This window comes from Acomys russatus, chromosome 13, assembly GCF_903995435.1.
Source record: "Acomys russatus chromosome 13, mAcoRus1.1, whole genome shotgun sequence".
NCBI lineage: Eukaryota > Metazoa > Chordata > Mammalia > Rodentia > Muridae > Acomys > Acomys russatus.
Genome location: NC_067149.1, coordinates 39,271,866 through 39,281,941, shown reverse-complemented (window position 1 = coordinate 39,281,941; position 10,076 = coordinate 39,271,866). Strand labels below are relative to the sequence as shown.

The 10,076-nt window shown below is 40.4% G+C and overlaps 1 pseudogene; it reads right to left on the bottom strand.

The window, feature by feature from the left end:
* Positions 1-8,531: 8,531 nt before the first annotated feature.
* LOC127196848 (40S ribosomal protein S18-like) lies at positions 8,532-8,987 on the bottom strand (annotated as a pseudogene).
* Positions 8,988-10,076: the final 1,089 nt, after the last annotated feature.

Below are 10,076 nucleotides of genomic sequence, written 5' to 3'. Positions count from 1 at the left end.
ACCTTCATTTACAGTGCTTCTTCTGAAACCCATAACTAATTCTCTTTCTGAATGGAAACTGTCTTTTTCTATTTCTTTTCACGTCTTGCTCCCCATTCAATGGTCCATTTTCCCCTTGAGATAGTATGTCAGCATGGTGTTTCAAGAGAAGGAAGGATGCTGTAACTTAGAGACAACTTTTAAATTGAGGGGGAAGAGAACATTACAGTTATTTACTATTTTTTGCTAATACCTAGCAACTATTTAGTTTTGCCCCTAACACCTGCATGTTCTCAGATCCAAAACAGTGCAAAAGAGAAGGCTGCTCTTGGCTCATCAATGTTGAAAGCCCTGATGACTCAATGGCTTAGAGCTGGCATCATGTAGGATATTTGTATTTCACACATAAGAGCTTGGAATAGCAGAGGTTAGCTGGGTTATAACTTTAGTAACAAACGTGTAGTTTTCCCAGACTTGAGATCCCTTGCAATGTGGTCACACATGGGTAGCTGGACTTTATACCTGATAGATTCAGACATGAAGAGAAACTTTCAGTGATCAATACAGAAGCCACAGAAGCCAGCTTTGGAAGGCACATCCATTTCAGCCATTCTCCATTAGTTGGTGTCATTATGCTTGTGCTTACATTTTAAGAAGGGGGGCTCCTGATGGTAAGAGACTCAAGGTGTCAACATTATGTTTTAAACCTGCTGTGATTGGATAAGTAGTGTACACTTTGCAATCTTCCCCTCCCCCAGAATAATCAGATTTTTAATAAACAGAATATCTTTTATTTATGTGTTTGCCATTTCCTAGGTGTATCTTGATCCTTCCACTCTTTCCTGAATCTTCCTACTCTTCCTTCACATTCTCTCTGGGAACATCCAACACCGTGCCCTTCATGTTCGCTCCTTTCTTGTTAATAACTAAGTCACTAGTCCAGTTAGTGAGTTCTATGTGTTAGAATGTTGACTGACCTTGTTAATTTGATCTTATGTGGATAACTATAGCTGCAGGGGGTTAATGAGTGTAGTGGCTACATCCTCCCATCCTCTAGCTCCTCTGTCCTTTCTGCCTCTTCTTACATAATGCTCCCTGAGCCTTGGAGGAAAGGGCCTTGATGTGTATTTCCCATTTAGGAATGAGCACAGAACTTAATAGAATAACCCCATGGAGCACATTCTTGGGCTTAGTTTTTAGTGTCTTGCTATGAGGTAGAGCACAGTTGACCTTTTAGTTTTGGTTCATAGAGCAGCAGTAGTTTAGGAACACATCCTTTCAGTCTTACGTATAACAACATTCTCATTGTGTGTTACAAATGTTAAAACAACACATTCTGTAAAATATACTTGTTACATGAGAGATGGAGCATTTAATTAGATGACCAGTAGAGAATGGTTCCTCTCATGACTAGTTTGTAATTCCAAGTTTCATTTCTCTGGGCAGAATTGGCCTCAATTGCAACAGTGCACATATGCTGGGATCCGTGAAATATGTGGTCCAACCATTATACTTCCACCTGTGCTGTTGCCCTCCAAGAACATGAGTAGCAAACAGGAACTTCTCATACGCTACTGACAGTCTACTTTAGTTAATTCATTACTGAGCAATCACTACCAAATGCTGTTGACATGTGTGCATTGTGGCAAGGCTCGTCTGATGTCTAGCCCTTTCAGGAAAGCAATTCCATGAGAAAATTGCCTGAGATAGCAACAGTGGACTAAGCCAGATGACAGCCATGTCATAGCAATCAACACAGGAAGAAAAAAAATCAAATATTAATGAAAGATGGATTTGTTCATGCACAGGACTAGTGTTTCTTTGTAAATGCTATTTTACTTCCACTGTCTGCTTTCCAGTCAGGGCTGAGTAGAAGCTCAATGACAGTAAACTCAAGGTGACATTTCTCATTTCAATTATTTCCTCAAGTACCATCCTCTTCCTTTCTCTCTCAGCACTTGTCAAGAACTGCAGATGACATAATGAAATACTCCATCAGCTCCAAAGTCCAGAGTCCAGTGAAGCAGGAGAGAATCTTGCTCCGTTGTCTGCATGCAGAGTAGTTACTAACTGGTAAGCTGGGATGAGATGGTGAAGAAGACCAAGGGCTCAGGTAAAAATAATAATATCATTTTAATTTAAAACGGAATCTCAGTTTCAGTTTAGCCAAGTTACCTGTTAATTAGATTTAAATTGGAAAAACCCAGCAATCAACTTCTATAAATTACATACCATTTCTTAAATACTTTCTGCAAAGTATGAGACTCTCTCTTGTTTTTTGAGGTGTTTCGGGTCATTTTTATTCATTGTTTATGGATTCTGCAAATATTTTGCTTTGGATGATTTTGCTTTCTGTATATTATGGCAGCAGTCAAAAGAGTTCATAGTACTGAGAGAGAAAGCAATAACAATTATTTCATGTTAGACTGGCAATGACTTGTTGAATAATTTGTGAATTAGCTTTTTGGATCTGGTTAGGCAATTACTAAGCCACTCTTGAAGGCCAGTCTCAGTGATGAAGCTGGTTGAATCCACTGAAAGGAATAAGTAGGAATCACCTGTGTTGAAAACCATGGACCATTTAACTCTCACTGTCCTTGTGGCTGTATTAGTTACTCTTTTCATGCTCTGATGAAATAACTGGACAAAACGAACGTAAAGAAGAAATGAATTATTTTGACTATGGTTTCAGAGAGATAGAACTCATGATGGTGGAGAGCTCTTTGAAGAAGCTAAGGAAAGCATAGTGCCAGAAGTAGGTAGCTGGCTGATCACATTTTTATCCACACAGAGGAAATAAAGAGAATGGGAATAATAAAAAATGGGAAGTGGAAGTGAAGCAATAAAACTTCTTATCTTCCTATCTTCAGCGAAATATTTCCTCAAGCAATGTTATATCTCTTAAACATCCCATAACTCCTCTCCCTAAACAGCACTATCAATTTCAGAACAAATTCTCAAATACATAAACTTATGAGGACACATGTTCTTTTTATCTTTAATGTATTTATTTATTTACTTTACTTACTGATTGCATCCCCCTTCCTCCTCTTCTCCCAGTCCCACTCTTCCTCCTTCTTCCCCCATTTGTTCTTCTACTTTTTCTCAGAGAAAGGAGCACCCTCACCCCTGTTCTATACTACCTTGCCACTTCATATCGTATCAGGAATAAGTGCATATTTTTCCACTTCCACTGAGGCCAGACAAGGCTGCCAACTAGGGGAAAGTGATCCAATAGCAGGTAACCATTCCCATATCAGTTGACAGAATCCACTCCAGTTATGAAGGGACACACATAAAGACTGAGCTGTCCATTAGCTCTGTAAGTGTAGGGGGCCTAGGCCCAGTCCATACATTTCACTTAGGTTGGTTGTTCAATCTCTGTGAGCTGCCACGAGCCTAGGTTAGTTGACCCTGTTGGTCTTCTTGTGAAGTTCTTGTCCCATTGGGGTTCCCCTCTCCTTCTCCCAATGCTTCCACAAGATCCCCATATCTCCCTTTAATGTGTTATGATGAGTCTCAGCATCTGTTTTGATCTGCTGCTGGTGGAGCTTCTCAGAGGACAGTTAGCTTGGCTCATGTCTGCAAGGAGAGTATCATTTATAGTGTCAAGGGTTAGTCATCTCCCATGGATGGGTCTTAAGTTGGGCCAGTCATTTGTTGGCCATTTCCTCAAATTCTGGTAAATGTTTATCCTTCATCATCTTGTAGTCAAGATAGAATTTGGGTCAAAAGTCTGTTGGTGGGTTAGTGCCCGTTCCTTCATTGGAAGTCCTGCCTAGCTATAAGGGATGACTTCTTTAGTCTCCATATCCCCCACTGCAAGGAGTCTCAGCTAGAGTCGCCCCATTGTTTCCCAGGAGGCTACCCTGGATAAATATCTCCAGCTTGTCTCAGAGAGCCCCAGCCAACATCTTCTCCTCTCTGTGAGGACTTCTGCCTCCTACTCCCACTGTTCCGCACCAAATGCCCACCCTTGTTCCCCTAACACCCAATTAAAGACTTCTCTGTTTAGAATTTTTTGGGGGGATGGTTACTCAAATATTTCATTTTTAAATTGTTTTTAATGTGTTCATCTTAACATTCCAATTGTAGCCTTCTCCATCATTGTCTCCTAACCCTCCCCTCCCTCCGTTATTCCTCCTCCCTTCTCCCCTAGTCCTCAGAAAGATGAAGCCTTCTTCTGCTATCATATGACCTTAACTTATCAAGTCTCATCCAGAGTGTATCCTCTTTCTGTGTGGCCTGATAAGACCACCACTCCAAGGGGGAGTGATGAGCAAGTGGGCACCAGAGTCCATATCAAAAGTAGCCCCTATTTCCCATATTATGGAAGCCACAAGAAAACTGTCCTGCCTATATCTACTATATCTGAGCAGAGGGTCTAGGTCCTCACCATGCATGGTCCTTGGCTGGTGCATCAGTCTCTGCAACACCTCCCCCTGTCCCAGCCTGGCTTTGTTGGCTCCATTGGTCTCCCTGTGGTGCCCCTTTCCCCTCCAGGTCCTTTTATGCCTCAACTCTTCTATAAGACTCCTTATGCTCTACCCTGAAGTTTGGCTGTGAGACTCAGCATATGCTTAAATCCGCTGCCAGTTGGAGTCTTTCAGAGGGCCTCTATGGTAGGCTCCCTTCCTGTTCCTTCTCTTTCACTGCTTCCAGTGTCTATTCTATTTGCACTTCTGAATGACAATTAATCATCTCAATTGCATCCTCCTTGTTATTTAGCTTCTTTAGGTCTGTGTATTATATTGTGATTATTCTGTATTATGTAGCTAATATCCACTTATAAGTGAGTATATACCATGTGTGTCTTTCTGGGTCTGGGTTACCTCACTCAGGGTGATTGTTCCTAATTCCATCAATTTGCTTGCAAATTTCAAGATATTCTGTTTTAATAGCTGAGTAGTGTTCCATTGTTTAAATTTACCACAGCATCTTTATCCATTCTTTGGTTGAGCAGCATCTAGGTTGTTTCCAGGTTCTTGTTATAATGAATATTATTGCTACGAGCATAGTTGAGCAAATGTCCTTGTAGTATAGTAGAGTATCTTTCAGGCATACGCCCAGGAGTGGTATGGCAGAGTCTTGTGGTACCACTATTCTCAATTTTCTGAGAAAGCACCAGATTGATTTCCAAAGTGGTTGTAGAAGTTTGCACTCCCACAATCAATGGAGGAATATTTCCCTTTCTCTACATCCTCACCAGCATGTGTTGTCACTTGAATTTTTTATCTCAGCCATTCTGGTAGGTGTAAGATGGAATCTCAGAGTCATTTTGATTTGCATTTCCCTGATAATTAAGGGCTTTGAGCATTTCTTTAGGTGTTTCTTGGCCATTAGATGCTCCTCTTTTGAGAATTATGTTTTGCTCGGTACCCTATTTTTAATTTGATTATTTGGTTTGGTAGTGTTTAATTTCCTGAGTTTTTTATGTGATATTAGCCCTATGTCAGATGTAGGTTTGTGTTTGGGTGAAAAGTTCTGCATATATCTGTTAGGCCCATTTGATTCATGACATCTGTTAATTTCATGATTTATCTGTTTACTTCCTGTCTTAATGACTTGTCCCATTGGTGAGAGTGGGATGTTGAATCTCCCACCATTAGATGCATGGGGTTTGATGTGTGATTTAATATTTAATAATGATTTTTTTTATCAATGTAGGTGTCCTTGCATTTGGTGCATAAATGTTCAGAATTGAGATGTTCTTTTGGTGGATTTTTCCTTTGATGAGTATGTAGTACTCTTCCCCATCTCTTTTGTTTATTTTTGGCTAAAAGTCTACTTTATTAAAGATTAAAATAGTTACTCTTGCTTATTTATTGGGTCCATTTGGTTAGAGGTCTTTTTTTCCCAGTGATTTACTCTGATGTAATGTCTGTCTTTATTGCTGAGATGTGTTTCTTCTATGCAACAGACTGATAGATCCTGTTGCCATCTGCTCTGTTAGATCATGGCTTTTTATTGGGGAATTGAATCCATTGATATTGGGAGATAGTAATGACTAATGATTGTTGATTTCTACTATTGTGATGTTGGTGGTGATAGTATGTGTGTTTCTCTTCTTTTGTCTTTGTTTGTGTTAAATTTTTATTTGATGTGTTGTCTTGAGTGTAACCCTCATTCTGTTGGAATTTTTCTTCTAGTATTATTTGTACTTCTGGGTTAATGGAAAGATATTATTTGATTGTTTTTTCATGGGATATTTTGTTTTCTCCATTTATGGAGATTGAAAGTTTTGCTGGGCATAGTATTCTGCACTGCATCTGTGATCTCTTTTCAGGGCCTTCTGGCTTTTAACATATCTGTTGGGAAGTCTGGTGTAATTCTAATGTTCTGCCGTTTTATGAGACTTGGCCCTTATCCCTTGGGGCTTTTTATATTCTTTCCTTATTCTGTACATTTAGTGTTTTGATTATTATATGATGAGAAGATTTTTCTCTTCTCTCTCTCTCTCTCTCTCTCTCTCTCTCTCTCTCTCTCTCTCTCTCTCTCTCTCTCTCTCTCTGCCCAATTTACTTGCTGTTCTTTAAGCTTGTAGCTTTATAGGCATCTCTTTCTTTATGCTAGGGAAGTTTTCTTCTATGATTTTGTTGAAGATACTTTCTGAGTCTTTGAGCTCAATATTTCCTTCTTCTATTCCTACTATTCTCAGGTTTGGTCTTTTCACAGTGTCCAAAATTTTCTGACTGTTTTGTGTTAGAAACTACTTAGATTTAGTATTTTCTTTGAGTGAATGTATCAGTTTCCTCTATCATATCTTCTACTCCTGAGCCTCTATCTTCCAACTCTTATATTCTGTTGGCAATGCTTAAGTCTGTAGTTCCTGTTCTCTTTCCTAGGTTTTCACTCCAGCATTGCCTCAGGTTGTGTTTTCTTTATTGCTTCTATTTCCATTTTCAGGTATGGAATAGCTTTACTCATTTCCTTCTCCCGCTTGCTTGTATTTTCCTCCATTTCTTTAAAGGATTTGTTCAATTCCTTCACCTGTTTGATTTTATTTCTTTGAAGGATTTATTTCCTCTTTTAAGCCTTCCATTATTTTCATAACATCAGAATTAAAACCACTTGCTTATGCTTCAGGTGTGCTAGGATATCCAGTGCTTACTGCAGTAGGATAGCTGGCTTCCAGTGATGTCATATGGACCTGGGTTTTGTTGCTTATGTTCTTATGCTGACCTCCAGCTACCTGTTTGTCCCTGATGTTAGCAGGTCTGGTCATCCCTAGCTGTAGTAGGCCTATGAGATTGAAAGTAGAGTGGTGATCCTAGATGGCAGCAGTTCTCTGGTTTTCCTGAAAGAAGTGCCCTAGGGCCTCCAGGGATACAGGGAGAACTGTTAGGCTTTGATAGTTGAAGATAGAGCTGGGGCCCTGGTAGTCCGTGATGACTTTCTGTCCTGATGGTCCTTGATTTCTACCTGTTTATGGGATTTTAGGTAGAAATGGGGTCTGGGAAATGGAGCATGCCAGAGAGATGGAACATGAGGCATGCTAAAGAGATGAAGAGTGCTAGGGATGAAGCACAGAGGGCATGGGGACAGGTGGCTGTAGCAGGCCAATAATTGAGGGAGGAGTCTCACCTGATGCTCCCTAATGATTACCTGTCTCTGCTGCTCCTTGATGGCTGCTGTTCTCTGTTGCTCCCTGATGGCTCCAGGGAGAGATAGAAGGACACATTTCTTACACCAACCCCTTTGGCCAGTTCATGAAATACTCCTAAAAGCATGACCTTTGTTTTTATGTCAAATTGATGATAGTGTTTCATTTTTTTCATTGACTGTACCAAATATAACAGTGCTTTTAAGACTCTAAAGATTGATGTATTTTTCAAAGAAAAATATTCTTACTCTATTGTTCTATAAATTTCAATTTAAACTAACAACAATATTGCTGACAGTATGTTATACTATAGAAAGAGACCTATAGAAAGACATTGTAATCCAATGGAATGTTTGTTGATGGGACTGGGTTTTTACTCACAGCCTAGAATGAAAAGACCTGAGAGTTAAGCCAGTAATAATTATGTTTCCTTTCTTCCTCTCGTTTCTCTATGTCTCTCGGTGGTCTAGAGATTGTTGGCCCTTTAAAGATGTACACATTGTATTATTTATATGTGTAAATATATATTCTGTGTGGAAAAAAATCACCTTTAGAGGTGATTAAGGATCTTGAAACAAAGAGAAAATTCTTGATTATCTACATAGGCCCAGCAGATGTAAAAGGATCCTTAAAAAAGGAAGGAAGAACAATAGAATACCAATTTTATTTTATACAAGTAATTTTTCCAGAAGTATAAAAAATTTGAGAAAGAAATGGGCAATAAAATGTATGATTTTACTCTTTGAGCCAAAAAAGCAAGGCAGTGTAAAAGGAGGCCTGAAATAGCCCAGCCTCCTAATGTGGTGTTTGAGGCCATGTCAGAGCCTCTTAGAGACTTCACTCCAGCAGAACTATAAGATAAAAAAAAAAAAAAACCCATGGACTTCCAAGTCCCAAAGGCTTTTTTCCAGGTATATAAACTATTTATTAACAACAAAGGCCTAGAGACTTATTTCTCCTTGGGCACACCCATAGGATAGCCCCAGTGGCCTGTGGTTTTGGGATGTTAACCTCGGACACGAAGGCCCCAAAAGTGACATAGACCCCTGTGAACTCTAATCTTCTTCAGTTGCTCCAGGTCCTCATGCAGCTTATTGTCTAGACCATTGGCCAGAACCTGGCTGTACTTTCCATCCTTCACATCCTTCTGTCTGTTCAAGGACTAGTCTGGGCTTGTGTACTGTTGTGGATTTTTCCTGATGGTGATCACACGCTCCACCTCATCCTCTAGGAGTTCCCCTGCCCTCTTGCTGAGGTCAATGTCTGCTTTCCTCAATACCACGTGAGCGTATCTCCATCCCGTACCTTCAATGTCAGTGATGGCAAAGGCTATTTTCTGCTGCCCATCATTGGTGTTGAGTACTCACAAAATGTGCTAGAACTTCTCAGGGGTCACTAGAGACATGGTGGTGGCACAAGCAGTGGCATGTGGGCCTCCTGTGGAAGAGAGCAAGTCACAGAGTGTTTCACAAGTATAACTTGTATCCCTTCCTTGTCCCCTCTCATCCACATCTGTCTTCCTCTTTCTCCCTCAGCTCACCGCAGCTACTCTTCTCTTCACCAGCATCTCTTAAAATGCACAGCAGTGAAGAACAAAACAAATTGGGCTCATGCCATTTCAGGCTATATGAGTAGGAGGCATTGTACAATAGACTGTCAATTCTCTTATACAAGTGGTTATATTTTTTATGAACTATACAGTGGCCAGGGGAAATAGGGGCTGTGCCTGCTTCTTAAAGCAGCATTTGAGGGCTTGTTAAGGGACGATGCATAGCTTGAGGTGTCAACATGAAAAAACGCTACATACAAAAATGGTGTCAATGCGACGATGGAATTAGATCAATGGAGTTGGAGTAATGACCATTGCTCTGGAGGGAAGGTCCGCATTGCCAAAGGAGTTGCAGGCAAAGGCATTCACGCTCCTCTGTATGTGTCACACATGGTCTTGTTAAGCTGCCATCCTTCTTTGAGCCTCAGTGAAAAAGTAATCAATAGCCCTCCCATGTGGAATTTCAAGTTCTCTCTACATTGAGCTTAAGCTATTACATGTCTCATTCTTCAAGAAATGAAGACATTTTGGTTAACCGTTTGGTTAGAAGCTCCAGTACACATTGGGTGACACTGTTTACTAGGTTAAGGTTTCAACATGGAGGGACTTGGCTGACTTGACCTTCAACTTGACAGCTGTGAGGCAATGCTTACCTCACATTCATTACCAGCTAATCTTTTGAGCATGTTGCATGATGGGGGGGGGGGAGGCTCAGTCTGGTAGCTTTGCTTTCCAGTTTTGATTTCCATTCCCACTCATGTTTTCAGCCTGCTCTGGGATGTTTCCTCTCAAAATAGTTCTTCTACCAGGTTGTGTACCTGGCTAAAGGACTGAAGCCCTCTGTTTCTCTGATCTTTATTCCACCCCTCCTGTTAGAAAGAGACATCATGGGTGATTCATACTTGGGTTTCTTTTTCTATTGGCACTTCATTTCACCCCACAGGC